The 15,375-nt window shown below is 46.8% G+C and overlaps 1 protein-coding gene across 2 annotated transcripts in view; it reads left to right on the top strand.

Annotated features, from left to right (window-relative positions):
* FARP1 (FERM, ARH/RhoGEF and pleckstrin domain protein 1) overlaps window positions 1–15,375 on the top strand; it is a 345,779-nt gene that overhangs the window by 37,331 nt on the left and 293,073 nt on the right. The window contains exon 1 of one of the 2 annotated variants that reach the window (XM_075563477.1): window positions 8,754–8,890. The exons of the other annotated variant lie outside the window; for it this stretch is intronic. The gene's annotated coding sequence lies outside the window, so the exon portion shown is untranslated. Of the gene's footprint in view, window positions 1–8,753; window positions 8,891–15,375 lie in introns of those variants that run through there. 2 annotated transcript variants of the gene reach the window in all.

Raw genomic sequence — 15,375 nt, 5'->3', positions numbered from 1 at the left:
TAGAACTGCCCCTGTGAGTTTCTGAGACTAGAACACTTTATGGGAGTAGAAAGTCTCATCTTTCTCCCTCAGCGCAGCTGCTGGTTTAGAACTGCTGACCTTGCGCGACACCACCAAAGCACCCCTGAAAACTCACCTACAAAGTCCTTGAAACTCTTACCCCTCTTCTGCTCCCTCACTTCCTGAGTTCTCTCCAACGGGGTCAAGTGGAGCGGGTTGCATTGCTGATTTCTTGGGAAGGAGAAGAAGCTGCAGGGAGAGGGAAGTGAGCTCGAACCAGCTTTTTAAAGCAGTGCTGACTGGGGCATTTTTGTGTGTAGTGTTTTGCCAGGTTCCTGACATTTGTTTAAAGAAAAAAATTCTTTTATCCTTGAACATCTGTGCGAATCAGCTCGGGAGCGTGGGGGTCTAGAGCCCAGAGCGAGTATGGGATAATTTAGCACATTTCTGCAAGCCGGAGGGAGCCAGCAGGCCCGCGCTATTGTACTGCCATGGCTGTGCCCCAGTATCAAAGGCAGAGCGGCAAACAGTGCCAAAAGATGCGTTCATAGTGCTGCATAATCACACTTTTGAAAATGTGCAAGGGATAAGTGGGGAAATGTGCAATCTGCATGCTTCATAAATAAAAGTAGTTAAGGACGTCTGTCATTCTTGTGCGCTAGCTCTCGTGTTGGATGTACAAGTCAATAAAAGCCAGTCTATTCACGAAACCAGTTTGGCAAACAGCCTCGTTCAGATTCAGCATCGTTTCATTGCACGTAGGCCTGCTGGACAGATTTAAGCCTGGAAAGCTCCTGTTTCATTAAGTTCATTTGTTCTTGAAATTTCTATCCTTGCAAAACTGGAGAAAAAATTTTACGGCTAGTTGGCATAAAAAAGGCCCGTAGTAAATTGTCCCGTGGGCCCCTTAAATTCCAGGTGGAACTTGTGAAAATTCCTTAGGAGGAATTTCGTGTACTTCAGGGTCTCTATCAACCTGGGTACCATTTCGTCAAGTTTCAATTTCCTGTGTTCTAGGCGCCTGCCTCTCGGCCTAGGGTCTTTGGGACCCGCACAGATCTGCAGCCCTAGAATGGAGTCCTGGGACGTGGTCCCGGTGCATCAAAAGCTGAAGCCTACTTGCGTGATCCAGGCGGCTCAGCAAATCCCTGCAACTTAAAGAACCCCTCTGTGTGTGGTTTCATTTCATCAGACTTTTCGCACCTGGCCTGATGACACTTGTAAGCTTAATGCGGATCAGAAGGGTTTGCTGACCGTTCCTCACAATAGCTTTTCGTGAATAAAAAAGCAGGCCCATAAGTTAACCACCACCTAGCTGTCAGGTTGTTGGATCTGGGTGGCCTGCGTGTGCGGAGCTTCCAGACTAAGAAAGGTCTGGCCATCGGCTTCTGAGGATTAGCCAGTGAAAACACTGCAGCCCACAGCAGAGCATAGTCTGACTTGCTTGCTTTAAAGGTGTCCGCAGGATTCCTGGCTGTAGGAGTATGGGAGAGGGCCAGTGAGAGTTGGGGAGTTGAGCCGATTTTGCTGGAAATGGTGGGGAGGACGGAGGTCCAGGTAGCGTTTGTTCTGTTGGATGGAAGGTTCCCAAGAGTTACAGTCTGCTCCATGGCAGCTGTCTAGCTCTGTCTACATGAGCTCCTAAATGCCTCACGGCAGCCTGGCAGATGCGTTCTGTCGCCACACTGGTCCGAGGTTGGGTGGGATGTGGTGGACAACGAGGGAGGGTCATCCGGTCCCATGAGAGTTTTAACGGTGATGGCGATGGTCCTAGATGAAGGCCAGATCTGTCCCCACGCTGCCCTCTCAAGTTCCTCACCAGTCTCCTGGCGAAGACGGAGCTGGTCTCAGCCCGATTTATAGTTCTTTTAGCAAAAGACAGAGAGCTCCACTGCAGCTGTGTGATTGTGTCCGCTGGTGGGCCCACCCAGTGACTGTAGATGCCCCTGGGTCCTGGTGCCCTCCTCCCAACTCGACAGTGTCGGGTTCATACACAAAACATACCCAGAGAATACACACGATGGAACAGTATTCAGCCACACAGAGCAAGGAAGTCCAGAGAGTGTGATACTGTGATTCCTCCATCACGCTGAGCAGTCCGTCACAAGAGGACACAATAGTGCGTGGCCTCAAGTGAAATATGAAAAGATGCACGACACACAGAATCCAGCAGTGGGAATGGTGATGCCGAAGGGTAGGGGGAAGAGGGGGAGAGGAAGGGAGAAAGGGACCGATCTCAATGATCTACACATAAACACACACCCCTCTACAGCGGGGAGAACAACAGAAAACATGGGGGAAGGGAGGCAGCGGTCGGTGTGAGATGAAACTAACAATATACAATCTATTGGGGGGTATGAGGGTGGGGGTGAAAAAAACTAGTACCAAGGGCTCAATAGAAAGTAAATGTCTAGAAGAGAATGAGGGCAACGTATGTACAAACTTGCCTGATTCGATTGATGTGTGAATTGTGATAAGAGTTGTACGAGCCCCCAGTAAAATGATTAAAAAAAAAAAAAAGGAATGAAGTCAACGTTGCCCACTTGTAGGTGTGGAAATTGTTTAGTTAGTGAGAAAGTTTTGCTGTGTGTTTTGACAACAATTTAAAAGGAAAACTACTAGTACTATTGTACAAATTATGCATGTTTTTTAAAGTATGGATAAGACAGAAGGAAGTTTACTGAAACACGAACAACGATGTCTTTCTGCTCAGTGTTGCACATCCTCCATATTGTTAGGTGCCTTCCAGTCAGCTCCTGCGCAGAGCAATTCTTTGTTCCACCGAGTGAAACCCTGCGTGGATGGCCGTCCTTACAGCTGTGGTGTTGCAGTTACTGGGCCTTGCTCTTTTTCTGCTGCCCTCCTCCTTCCCTTTAATGTCCTGCTCCCCGGACTGACCTCTGTTGACAACTTGTGCAAAGTACGTGAGCTGAAGTATTGCCATCCTTGCTTCTAGGAGCATTCTGGCTGTACCTCTTCCCAGGCAGATCTGCTTGTCCTCTTGGCAGTCCATGGTACTTTCGTTGTTATTTACCAGCACCCTATTTCAAGGGCATTGATTCTTCTTTGGTCTTCCTGATTCAGTGTCCAACTTTCACATGCAGAGGAGGCAATGTGAATCCCATGGCCAGGGTCAGGCACACCTTAATCCTCAAAGCAACGTCCTTGCTTTTCAACCCTAAAGAAATCTTGTGCAGCAGATTTGCCCAGTGCAGTGCGTTGTTTGCCCTCTTGGCTGCTGCTTCCCTGAGCGTTGACCGTGGGTTCAAGTAGACAACATCTTTCAAAACTTCAGACTTTTCTCCGCTTATTAGGAGGTGTTACCTGTTGGTCCAATGGTGAGGCTGGGCTTTATTTACATTCAGTTGTAATCCATCCTGAAGGCTGCAAGCCTTGATCTTTGTGAGCAAGCACTGCAAGTCCTCCTGGGATTTAGCAAGCAAGGTTGAGTCATTGTTCTCCACAGTGAGCCTTATTTTATTTTAAAGTGAATGAAATACGGTGTTTAGTGAATGCTGGGAATGCCTTCCGAGCCTGCTGACCCCAGCAGGTGTTGACCAGGTTCAGGAGGGGTAGCTGAGTCTAGCTAGAGTGTCTCAGGAGTTCGCAAACACATGCGAAGTGTTGTGACAGAAATTTGCAGAGAGCCGCAAGGTAAACTCCTGGAGTGGAAGCTTAGAAGTCTTGCTTATCACAGCCTGAAAGTTTCATCTTTCTTCCTTTGTGCAGATTCCAAATGTTTTTGGAAAGCTTGAAAGTGAATAAAATAGTCCTTTGACAGAAGTGACAAAAACCAAGGGCTCTAAGGCAGGGCCCAGAGTGCCATTGTACACAGGCGTTGCATTGTTCGTGCTGGCAAAGACAGTTCTTAGAGAAAGCACTGTGTGAAATGCCAGGATAGATGGCCCACTTTTGTGGGGCACTTGAACAGGCTGCCTAGTCTTCCATCAAATTGGCATTTCCCTACTGGAATGATACTGACTAGCACGTTTATAGCACATACTATATATGGCTCATAACTGGTGGAGCTGTGATTTGAACCGTGTGTGTGTGTGTGTGTGTGTGTGTGTGTGAGAGAGAGAGAGAGAGAGGCAGAACAGGGTCTGTTCAAGACTGAGGTCTAGGCAGTTTGATTCAATTCATGTTGAGCGAATTGACCAGTCTTTATTGAGGCATTTGGTTGGATGTTCAAAAGGAATCTAAAACATGGTTTCTCTCTTCAAGGCATCTACAGCTGAACTGGAGGTCTGAGATAGAGAAGTTCTTATGAGAAGTTATGCAAGAAAAGACATAGGCCTTGTAAGGAATTTAATGTGGGTATGCCTATGTTTGTCTTGGGAGAGGAATAAGTCATTATCTAAGTGACAGAATGTTCACATCTCCCAGAAGAAAATAACCAGAAAGCAACCAAAGTGCATGCATGCTCTTCTGTTAAGTGGATGACACTCATTTAACGCATCCATCCTTGCCCCCCCACCCCAGTTATGACATGCTCCCCATTACAAGCATCGAGTTCAAGATTTAGTTATTGTGACAAATACTTCTGCTCACGAACACTTGTCATTCACAGGCACAGCTCACCGCTGCGGGCGGCATCCGCTGCGTGGTGCCCTCTCTCCTCACCCCCCCCCCCCATGGCAGAGATTGCTGGCTGCCTTCCAGTCAATGCCATGCTTTGTTTCCAATTCTGTCCTGTTAACTCTTTTTAAAAAAATCATTTTATCGGGGGCTTGTACAGCTCTTAACACAATCCATCCATCCATCCATCCATCCATCCATCCATCCATCCATCCATCCATCCATTATGTGTCAAGCACATTTGTTGCCATCATCATTCTCAAAACATTGGCTCTCTACTTGAGTCCTTGGTATCAGCTCCTCATTTTTTCTCTCCCCGCCCTCACGAACCCTTGATAATTTATAAATTATTATTTTTTCGTATCTTACACTGTCAGACGTCTCCCTTCACCCACATTTCTGTTGTCCGTTCCCCAGGGAGGAGGTTATATGTCATCCTTCTAAGCGATCCACCCCTTTCTACCCCACCTTCCCTCCACTCTCCCAGTATTGCCACTCTCAGTACTGGTCCTGAAGGGATCATCTGTCCTGGATTCCCTGTGTTTCTGGTTCCTATCTGAACCAGTGTACATCCTCTGGTCTAGTTAGATATGTAAGGTAGAATTGGGGTCATGATAGTGGGGGTGGGGAGGAAACATTTAAGGCCTAGAGGAAAGTTGTATATTTCATCGTTGCTACACTGCACCCTGACTGACTCCTCTCCTCCCCAAAACCCTTCTGTAAGGGGATGTCCAGTTGCCTACAGATGGGCTTTGGGTCCCAATCTGCACTCTCCTTCACTCACATTGATACGATTTTTTTGTTCTTTGATCCTTCGACACCTTGTGATCACACAGGCTGGTGTGCTTCTTCCATGTGGGCTTTGTTGCTTCTGAGCTAGATGGCCGCTTGTTTACTGGCAAGCCTTTAAGACCCCAGAGCTATATCTTTTGATAGCCGGGCACCATCAGCTGACCCCACCACACCAAGGCTAAACACTAAGGGTGTGCAACGGAACAGCACGGGGAGCAGAGCAAGGAAGTCCTGAGGGAATACCCAAAATAGACTTTGGGGCCGGGGTGTGCCACCCCATCAGACTCGATCGGAAAACACTCTTAAATGTCAACAAACCTTGAATTGTTTACAGGCTTTTCTTTTTTTGTCATTAATTTTTTTGTTATTGTTTTCTTTTGTCGTTTTGATTTTCTCTGTCTTGTTTTTTTGTGCATATTATCTCTGCAGGTCTATTTAGATAAGATAGGCTGGATAAATAAGCTGAAGGAGAAAACAATGGGAACGATGGTTCTGGGGGGACATGGGAGAGGGAGGGAGAGGTGGGGGAAAGGAAGTGGTTTTAACCAATCCAGGGACAAGGGAACAACAAGTGATCCAAAATCAGTGGCAAGGAAGGTGTAAGAGGCCTGGTAGGGATTGATCAAGGGCAATGTAACTGAAAGGAATTACTGAAACCCAAGTGAAGGCTGAACATGATAGTGGGACAAGAGGAAAGTAAAAAGAAATAGAGGAAAGAGCTAGGAGGCAAAGAGCATTTATAGAGGTCTAAATACAGGTATGTATATATGTAAATATATTTATATATGATGATGGGGAAATAGATACATATATTTATAGGTTTAGTATTAAGGTAGGAGATGGACATTGGGCCTCCACTCAAGTACTCCCTCAATGCAAGAACACTTTGTTCTATTAAACTGGCATTCCATGATGCTCACCTTCCTGACACAAACTCAAGACAAATGGGTGCATAAGCAAATGTGGTGAAGAAAGCTGATGGTTCCTTCCTCACTTCTTACTGCAAGTGCTTGCTCTCTTGCTAACTTTCTGAATCCCACTCTCTCAGCCTGGCTCCACCTGCAGTCCCTCCCTCCCTTCACTATCAGTTGGCTTTTTCCCTGCAGCCGACAGAGCGAGTTAAGTCTTTTCTATTTTAAATACAAGGAGCTCCAGTGGGACAGGGGTTAAGGGCTTGGCTGCTAACCAGAAGGGTGCAGTTGGAACCCACCAGGCCGTCTTCCTGTAAGGACACCAGGCTGGGGGACCCCAAGGGGCATCTCTCCTCTGTGTGACACAGGGTCACTGGCAGTTAGGGTCCATTGTGAGTATACACTGCCACCAGTGCTTCAGAACATCCACCTCCTTCCCAAGCCTTTCTCAGGCCCTGTTTTCAAACTTGTCCGCTAGATTTCTTGCGAGCATTGACAGTCACTACTCTACTCCCTTATTCATCCCACGTTCCAATATTCCCATAGATTAATTCCTGTGATAGTGCGTGGGGGATGGTTATGTTAAAACACAAACACCTTTAGAAGCAATACATGCTTTTTGCGGCAAACACATGCACACACAGAAATGCAAAGATGACACCTGTAATTCCACCCTTTAAAGATAAACACCATTTTGGCAGTTTGTGCCTATTCTTTCTAGTATTTTTTCCATTTCCTTCTATATTAAAAGGCTGTCATCACCTTGCACATTTAATTTTGTTGTCCTACCTTAACTTTTTAGTAAAAGAAACATGCATTTAAAACTATAAATGTGGATTTTACCATGAAAATCAGCTCCCCTGCTGTTCTTCACCCACCAGTTCTTGATACCCAGAGGTAATGACCCTGCCCTTCGAACCCTTCGGGTTTGGGCTGTGCTTGTCCTGTGGCCGTGAGCTGAAGGGTGTGAGTCATTTGCCCGAAGCGCGGTGTGAGCAGTCATCTCTGATCACTAGTGGGACGAAATACCGAGGGCGGCCATCAAATGTCCGTTCCAGCTGCTGTTGAAGCGTTGCCTCTGTGCCCCAATATTTTAGTTTTTCTTGAGTGAATCATATTTTGAACTAGTGTGTATAATTTTAGACTGGTTGTGATAACCCTCGGGCAGGTCAGGCAGCACAGCCCAGGTCATTTCATGTTTCCTCTGTCACGTTCGAGGAGCTCTGGTGGTGTCGTGGTTGCTGTTGGGCTGCGAATAGGAAGGTCAGCAGTTCGGAGCCATCAGCTGCTCCGAGGGAGAAAGTCTGGGCTTTCTGCTTGTGTAGCGTGTGACAGTCAGGGAAACCCACAGGGGCAGATCCCCGCAGGGCTGCTGTGTGGCGGTCGACTCCATGTAGAGAGTTTTGGCTTTTAAAATGCGATGGTCACATTTGGACAGTAACATCTCTTCCTACTGCTATGGCTACCACCTCGGCTCCTCGACCCTGCAGGCCAGAGTAAACCTCCTCCACAGAGTTTCTGAGATGCTAAGGCCCAACACAACCAGACTGTGTCATATTCCCCGGGGGGATGGTTTGAGCCAGTGACCTTGTGGTTAGCAGTCCATCACCTAACCCACAGTGACACTCAAGACTATGGAAGATGAAATTTAACAAGCTTGTAGTGACACTCCACACAAAACTACGCCCTCCTTCCCTCCCCAGGCACCCCGGTGTGGAGATGTACCATTGGTCAGCGTTATCCCGGAGTGCTCACAGGGGAACTGCTCAGTGCACTGTGATTCCTTTCTTTCACAATATTTCCTTTCGAGTTATTTGCCTACTATGGATTGTTTCTCAATCGCACCTCTCATGAAAGTGATCTCTAGAATTTCTATTGGACATGAAAATCTCCAAGTACGTTGAAGCCGAGTAGACAGTATTTCAGTTTCACCTTTCAGAGTTACTCTTCCTGCCCCTCCTGTCCTTTCTTTGGGGTTGTTTGCTCTCCTGCTCACCCGGAGAGCAGTTGTTTGGTGGTGTTCCCAGCACTATCAACCATCACCTGTGCATTCTCACACCTTCACTCGGTGCTTCGGCCTCTAGTATGCTGGATCTCATGTCTTCTTTCATGACCTAGTCGCCTGTTTGGGGCAAGAACCTCTTCCAGTAGCTTTCTGTGCGTGCATGCTTAGGAGTTATATTTCTTGAGACCTCGTATATCTGTAAATATTTATGACCTCCAAGGAGTTCTTAATAACAATCAAATTCACGGTTGGAAATTATTTCCCACAGAAAACAACCCATTAGGGATTCGAAGACATTGGTCCAGTGGGAGTGGTTCTCGATTGCCATGGAGAAGCCTAACTACTTGAATCCTTCTTTTAGTTTGTTCCTCCTTCTTTCCTAACCCCTCTGAACTTGGTCCTGAACTTGGTCCTTTTGGTCTTCTGAAGTGTGCCTGTCTCACCGGTGTCATTGTTCCCTCTAGCGCCCCCGCCTGTGTGGCTGAAAATTGAGCCACGTGGTTGAGTTCGGTTCCAGACCAGAAGGGTGGCTGAAGACCATCGTCTTGGAGGCTGCATCTGTCCCTCTCCGACCAGTTAGCCTGATCTGTTTTAGGATTTGGAGGTTTGTTCCACTTTCTTCCCCCACTCTCCCACATAACAGGAGAAAGTGGAGGCGCTTGTTCGTGCAGTCCCCTGGATTGGTCTAGTGCTCCCAGGGGATGGTATCACCCATGTGGGAAATACCGATCCGGTTCTTCCGGTCTCAGGCTTGTGGAGGCGGAGTTCTCAGGGGTCTAGTGGATCAATTGTTTCCATGTGTCTCTGATTTCCTCCTTTATTATTCTTTACATTCAATACAGAGATCAATATTCGCACCTTAGATAGCCACTCACAAGCTTTTAAGACTGCAGTGGACTCTGTATTAGAGCAGGATGCAGAACAGTGTCTTGGAGATCTGTTTTATGTCAGTTGACCGTGGTGCCTCTGAGACTTGGTCCTGAGCCCCCAGAGTGCTTGGTTATGCCTAAGGTGATCTCATGGCTTTGCCCCCATACAATTCCTGCAAAAGTCAGTGCCCAGGTACGTACAGAAACCTTTATTTGTGTGTGTCCCCCTACTAGTACTTCCTCCCTCACCTGCTCGGCCTGCCTGTGTGTGTCCATGCGCCTCCACAGGTCATGGGCGTTGCAGGACTGTCTGTGGCTATAACACGACGCACCTCTCTTCTCCGGCCTATAACTCTTGCTTGCCTCCTAGTTCTTCCTGATCTTTCGGATGGAGCTAGCATCTTTCCCCATCCTGGAGACTGTGCAGTCCTCTCCATGCCTTTCAAGATGAAGTGCCCTCGATTTGGATTTTTTGAGAAGTTATTTCATTGGGCACTAGCCGAGCCTGGGATTCATGTCCCCTAATCAGGGAACATTTTTTAGATGTTTTCTCTCTTTTTTGGGTTTTTTCATACTTGGATGTAGCTCATGGGTTGACCTTTAATTGTTTTTGTTTTTACATTTTTCATATCTTTGCCTTTTTTGTTTTACTTTTTGGGTGAATTTTGTCAGCGTTAACATAGAAGCCTGTTTAAATTTCCCAGTGCTTTTACATGGAAATGTTTCTCTCTAGTTTGTTTCCAGGTCTTGTTGCATGTTTGCAATGCCATGTATCTCTCTTCAGATCGTCACTCTTGGATTTTTTTACTTCAGACCCCTCCCCTTGTGGTCCTTTCTCCCCGTGTATTTGGTCCGTCCTCAGTCTCTCCTCACTTGAACTTCCTGCAGTCTCTGCGCATCGCTGGCTGTTTCTGGTTCAGAGTGAGGCAACGCCGCAGAAGGGCAGTGGGAACTGTTTGTGCTGACAGTCCTTGTGTATCTGGCCTGGGTAGAAACTCGACTCTTTTGATTCATGAATGTTGGGGGCTTGTGGGAGTGTTCTGTTGAGCTTTCGGGTTTCTGCAGAGAAGGTTTCTCGAATGTTCTGCTGTGGGTCTGAGCGAACCTGCCAGTTTTGCACTAAGGGTTGTAGTTAGAAGTGGGCAAGGTAGGGAGGTCTCACAATTGGTGGGTAAACTTTCACTGAATCCCCATTTTGTGCACAGTAGCTCACGACCACTTTAGGCGCTCCCTGCCCCTGGAGTGGAGTTTCTTTTGATTCAATCCACATAGCAGGCAAATGCCTTGCGCCTGCCAGACCAGGGGAAGGGTGGGTGTCTGGTTGTGTGCGCCAGAGGACCATCCAGGTTCTCAGCCACTCCTGTTTCACTGGTGTCCTGGGACTGCAATTCCCGTCTTAAAATGTAGAGTGCTGTTTTTTGTCATCTGTCTGTATAGACCGAGATTAGGGCTTTCTTCTAAGCCAGGTTTTAAAAAAACTCACAAAGCCATTGAGCTGACTCTGACTCCTGGTCACCCCTGTGTGTCAGAGCAGAACTGCGCCATAGGGTTTTCCGTAGCTGCTGCATCAGAACTCAATCACCAGGCTTTTCTTCCAAGGCACCTCTGGGAAGACATGCTTTCAACCTTTGATTAGGAGAGCTGTGCGTATTAACCGCTGTGCGCCTGGGACTCCCCGAAGTCCGTGGACACTTCCACTGCCTCTCCTCCTTCTGAGGCGCCATTGACATTTTCTGTTTTCCGCCACCACCTCTCTCTCCTGTGCTCGACTGCCTGTGAACGATCCGTTTAGTTGGGTTTGGGGAGGAATCGTGATGGTGGCAGACATGCGGTTTGCTGCTTAGCCAGGAGTGCCGGGGCTCGCTGCACTTGGATTCCCCATGTGGCTCTGCTATGCTTGGTTGTACCAGTCCCCAGTTCGACATCAGATTTCTGGCTGGGTTTGTTCCTGTTTTTGTAAATAACTCTCCACTTAATGTCGTTACTTACATACCTTCTCCTGCCTTTAGATTATTCTCAGGTCGTTCTAGATGTTAGCTGTGGTCTAGCTGATGCCGACCCATGGAGCCCCCTCATGTGGAAAGAGTAGGGCCTTCCCAGCCTGTGCCCTTTGGGAAACAGATTGCCATGCCTGCCTCCCCGGGGCCTCTGGGTAGGTGACTAGAAATAGGAGGGAGTTTGATTCCTAGAATTAGGGAGCCAGGTTCCTAGAAATAGAATTACATTGTCAAGACTCTTAAGAATATCTTTCAAGCATGCATTTTGAGAGAGTTAAACCAGTTCTTGCATCTCGTAGGTGCGAATGTGGCAGGTATCTCCATCTTCATGCTACTTGCCCACTGAACTGTTGGCGCGGGTGAATGAAATGAGCTTCAGTCGTTCTTTCAACCCACCTGCTGGGAAGCTAGATCCGATGGGGCCACATCCTGGGAAATTGCTGACAAGTTCTTTGGTTTCATTGTCTGCAAAGTTGGGATAATAGGAATCCTAATATGGGAATAAGCGTAAGTTTAGATTTTGCCTGGGTAGACGCAATGGAGAAGAGCATAGCCCAAGACTGTCGTTGTTGGTTTTAAAAATGAACCCACTCGGGAAAATGATGGGTTGTCAATTCGGCACACCGAATCAAGCCAAACAACTACCCAGTCGATTCAAACTCACGGCGATCCTAAAGGACAGGATGGACTGGCCCTGTGCATCTCCGAGTCTGTAGCCCTTTATGAGAGCAGAAAGCCTCGTTTTCTCCTGCAGTGGCTGGTGGTTTGGAACCGCTGACCTGTGATTAGCAACCCAATGCTTAACAGCTATGCCAGTAGACTTGCTGTGCCAGTACAAACCTGCTGAAGAGAGACTGTGGGCTTGGTGCTGGACTTCTGCAATACAGTAAGTCACATGAATGTTCTGGTTTCACACTGTTTATAAAAGATTTATGCTATAATGTAATATAGTCTAATGACTATAAAAAGTTAGGTTTCCACTGTGGTATTATAGAGTGTAGTGGTTATACAAAGTCTCTGGTGGTGCTGTCAGGTAAGTGTTGGAAGCTGACTGAAAGGTTGGCAATTCAAACCCACCAGCCGCTCTTCTGGAGAAAGATGAGGCTGTCTGTTCCTGTGCAGAAATGTTGCCTTGGAAATCCTTCATAGGGTCTCTGGGAGCGGGTTTAGGCTGGCCTGTGCAGCAGGGTTGTACACCAGCTGGAGGCATTGTGAGAGTCACCAAAGGGAGAGAGATGCGAAGTGAGCACGTGTTTTTGGGAACATGGCGCCCATAGACTTGCTCCACTTGGGCTGGCCACACACATTCCATTTGTAAAACGTCTTGTTATCTGCGGGGCGCAGCGAAGCAGTGCATCATAAAATGAGGTGTGCTTCTACATTAGAAAAAGTCAAACAATGCCGGGAAGGGCCGAGAGAGTACAGGCAAGAAATAAAAACTCTCCCAGATCACATCCTCTAGCAATAATGTTGGCAAGAAATAAAAACTCTCCCAGATCACATCCTCTAGCAATAATGTTGCACTTCGTGAGCACCTCCAGCTTTGGCATAGTCAAAGCTGCCCTCAAAAGGATAGCTGGAACCTCTCTGTGAGTGTGGTTTGACTGTAAAGTAACATTTACCCCAGTGGAAACAAAGAGAAGGAAGCCGCAGTGAGACTGAAAGAATTACTAATGTTACCACCAGTGATTTTGGCAACATTTTGAAAATCGTTCAGAAACTCCAATTATATGGGAGAAGATACAAGCTCTGAGAAGGGAATACTTTCTTGCAAGGACCTGTTTCGGATGGACACATTGACCCCTCCTAGGAAAGCTGAAGGACTAGCATTGACCCCATAGGCAATCCCCCATAGCGCTTAACTATATTCTGTATTTAGATGGGTTCAGTACTTATCACCAGCATTTGGACTGTGGTTTTGCCAGTGTTCAGTTTTATGTTGGTACAGTGTTGGTTGGCTGGATATCATTGGCAACTTGCTTTACTTAAAGAACGCTGCATGGGCCCTGCATTCCCTGCCTTCCTATTTTCCTGAAGATGCCCGTTTCTAGCCGATGTCTTGAAGGGCAGTGTGGCCGAGCATCAGGTCCTTGGGTCCTAGTTCCTTGCACGTGGAGTTTCATTTCTTCTCCTTTTTGTTGTTGTTCGGTGCTGTCGTGTTGGTTCCAACTCATAGTGACCTGTGCGCTGTCGGGTCATGTGCCGTCCTCGGAATCATGGCCATGTTTGAACCCTTGTTGGAGCCTCCGTGTCGATTCTTTTTTAGCATTGGATATTTTTGGAGAAGAAAGCTGAGGCCAAGTGTGTTAGTGTGGCTGGACCAGAGAAACAAACTCATAGACACTCGGATCTCTATAAGAAAGTGGATATTAGGAAAAAACAGCCCAGCCCAGTCTAGATCAAGTCCATAAATCTGATATTAGTCCATAAGTCCGATACCATTCTGTAAGTTCCTCTTCAGACTCACAAAACACATACAATGACACTGAAAGTAGGAAGATCACAGGCCAGTGAGGGGAAAGTCTTGTGGATCCAGTGGTGGTGGAAGCATCTCAGCCCTGGCTTGGGTCCTCCAGCTCCAGGGCTCTAGAGTTGTGTAATGTGTCCTGTCAGCAGGAAGATGAAGCAGAGTGTGTCCCACCACCAGTGAAGAAGACAGGATTCCCTGAATCCTCAGAGAAGGCATTGCCCACATAGAAGCCTCATTGGCTATGGCTTGATTGACAGGCCTAGACTCCACCCCTTCACAAGTTGACATGAAATTACGTAACTCCCACACCAGGTTAATGTTTTTCTCTCTTGTACATGACTAGCTTTTTCAATCAGATGTAACTAATGGAGTTTTTAAGACAAAAATGTTTTTTAAAATTTATTTTTAAGTGAATGTTTATATAGCACATTAGACTCCCATTTAATAATTTCTACAGAAATGATTCTGGATATTGCTTGCATTATTTTTTTCACAATGTTTCATCATTCTCTTTCATTGTGTTGTAGTTGTTACAGTTTCCTTCTCTCTCCCCACCTAAAGTAGAACTCTTCCAGAGAGTCTCCAAGGCTGTAATCTTTATGGAGGCAGATGACCTCACTTTTCTTTCACAGAGTGACTGATGGGTTTGAACCACTGACCCTTAGATTAGTAGCTGAGTGCTTTAACTATTGTGCCACCAAGACTCCATCAAGACGAACCCAAACAAAAATGCATCCTAAGACACTGCCATCAAATTAATGCCAACTCATAGTGAACCTGTTTAGTGTTTCTGAGGCTAGAACCGCTCCCCGCCTCTCCCCCCTTTTCTCTCTCTGTGACTGGCGGCTTCCACTCACCAACCTTGCTGTCAGAGTCTGATAGCGGATTCTTCGATTATTCTGAGCGTTGAGAGCTGCAGCACGTCTGGACATGGGCTGTTTTCTGCCATTGTCCTTTGACTTGCATCTGCAGCTTCAAGTTTGGTTTTGAACCAGGGAAGTTTTTCTGTGTGAGCGCTTTTACTCTTTTTGAATGGTCTTTACATTTGATTATATTTGACCTTCTGTTTTCTACCTCTGGCATCTGTTCTTTTCACTGTTTATGTGTCTTTGTTCCTGCCCCTACAGTTCTTCCCATGAGTGATTTCCTCAAACTTGCTCTTCATGGCTGTTTTCAGTGCTTGTTTTATTGTTGTGGCTTCTAATGTGGTGTCTGCATTGTTTTGCTTTTCTAGTGTTTCTTCTTTTTAGACTCTTATGACTTCTAGATTGTTGTTATTGTTGACTCACAGTGACCATGTAGGACAGAGGAGAGCCGCTCCAAGGTTCTAATATTTATGAGCGTTTACTACCAGGTTACACCACCACCCACCTCCATGCCCAGCAACCAGAAAACCCAAACCAAATGTATTGCCATCAAGTCGATTTTGATTCATGGCTAGAACTTCCCCTGGGAGTTTCCTAGAGCGTAGCTCTTTACAGGGGTGGAAAGCCTCATATTTTTTTGTTTGTCTGTTTTTTTGGAGGACGGCTCGGTGTTAATGATTTAAATTTTTCCGTATTAATGGTGCTCTGATTAAGTGCTCGCCTGTTAACCAAAATGTCAGGTTGAAAACCATCAGTGGCTCTGCGGGAGTCTGCTTCCGCAAAAACTCAAACTCCACTGCCATCGAGTCATTCCTGATTCATAGTGCGTCAGTCGGCAGAGCAGCTCTGCCCTTCTGGTTTCTGCCTCATCTTTCTTCCGAGGAGCC

Source organism: Tenrec ecaudatus, chromosome 11, assembly GCF_050624435.1.
Source record: "Tenrec ecaudatus isolate mTenEca1 chromosome 11, mTenEca1.hap1, whole genome shotgun sequence".
NCBI classification, from domain to species: domain Eukaryota; kingdom Metazoa; phylum Chordata; class Mammalia; order Afrosoricida; family Tenrecidae; genus Tenrec; species Tenrec ecaudatus.
The sequence above is the reverse complement of the archived record's forward strand: the minus strand, read 5'-3'. Positions and strand labels throughout refer to the sequence as shown.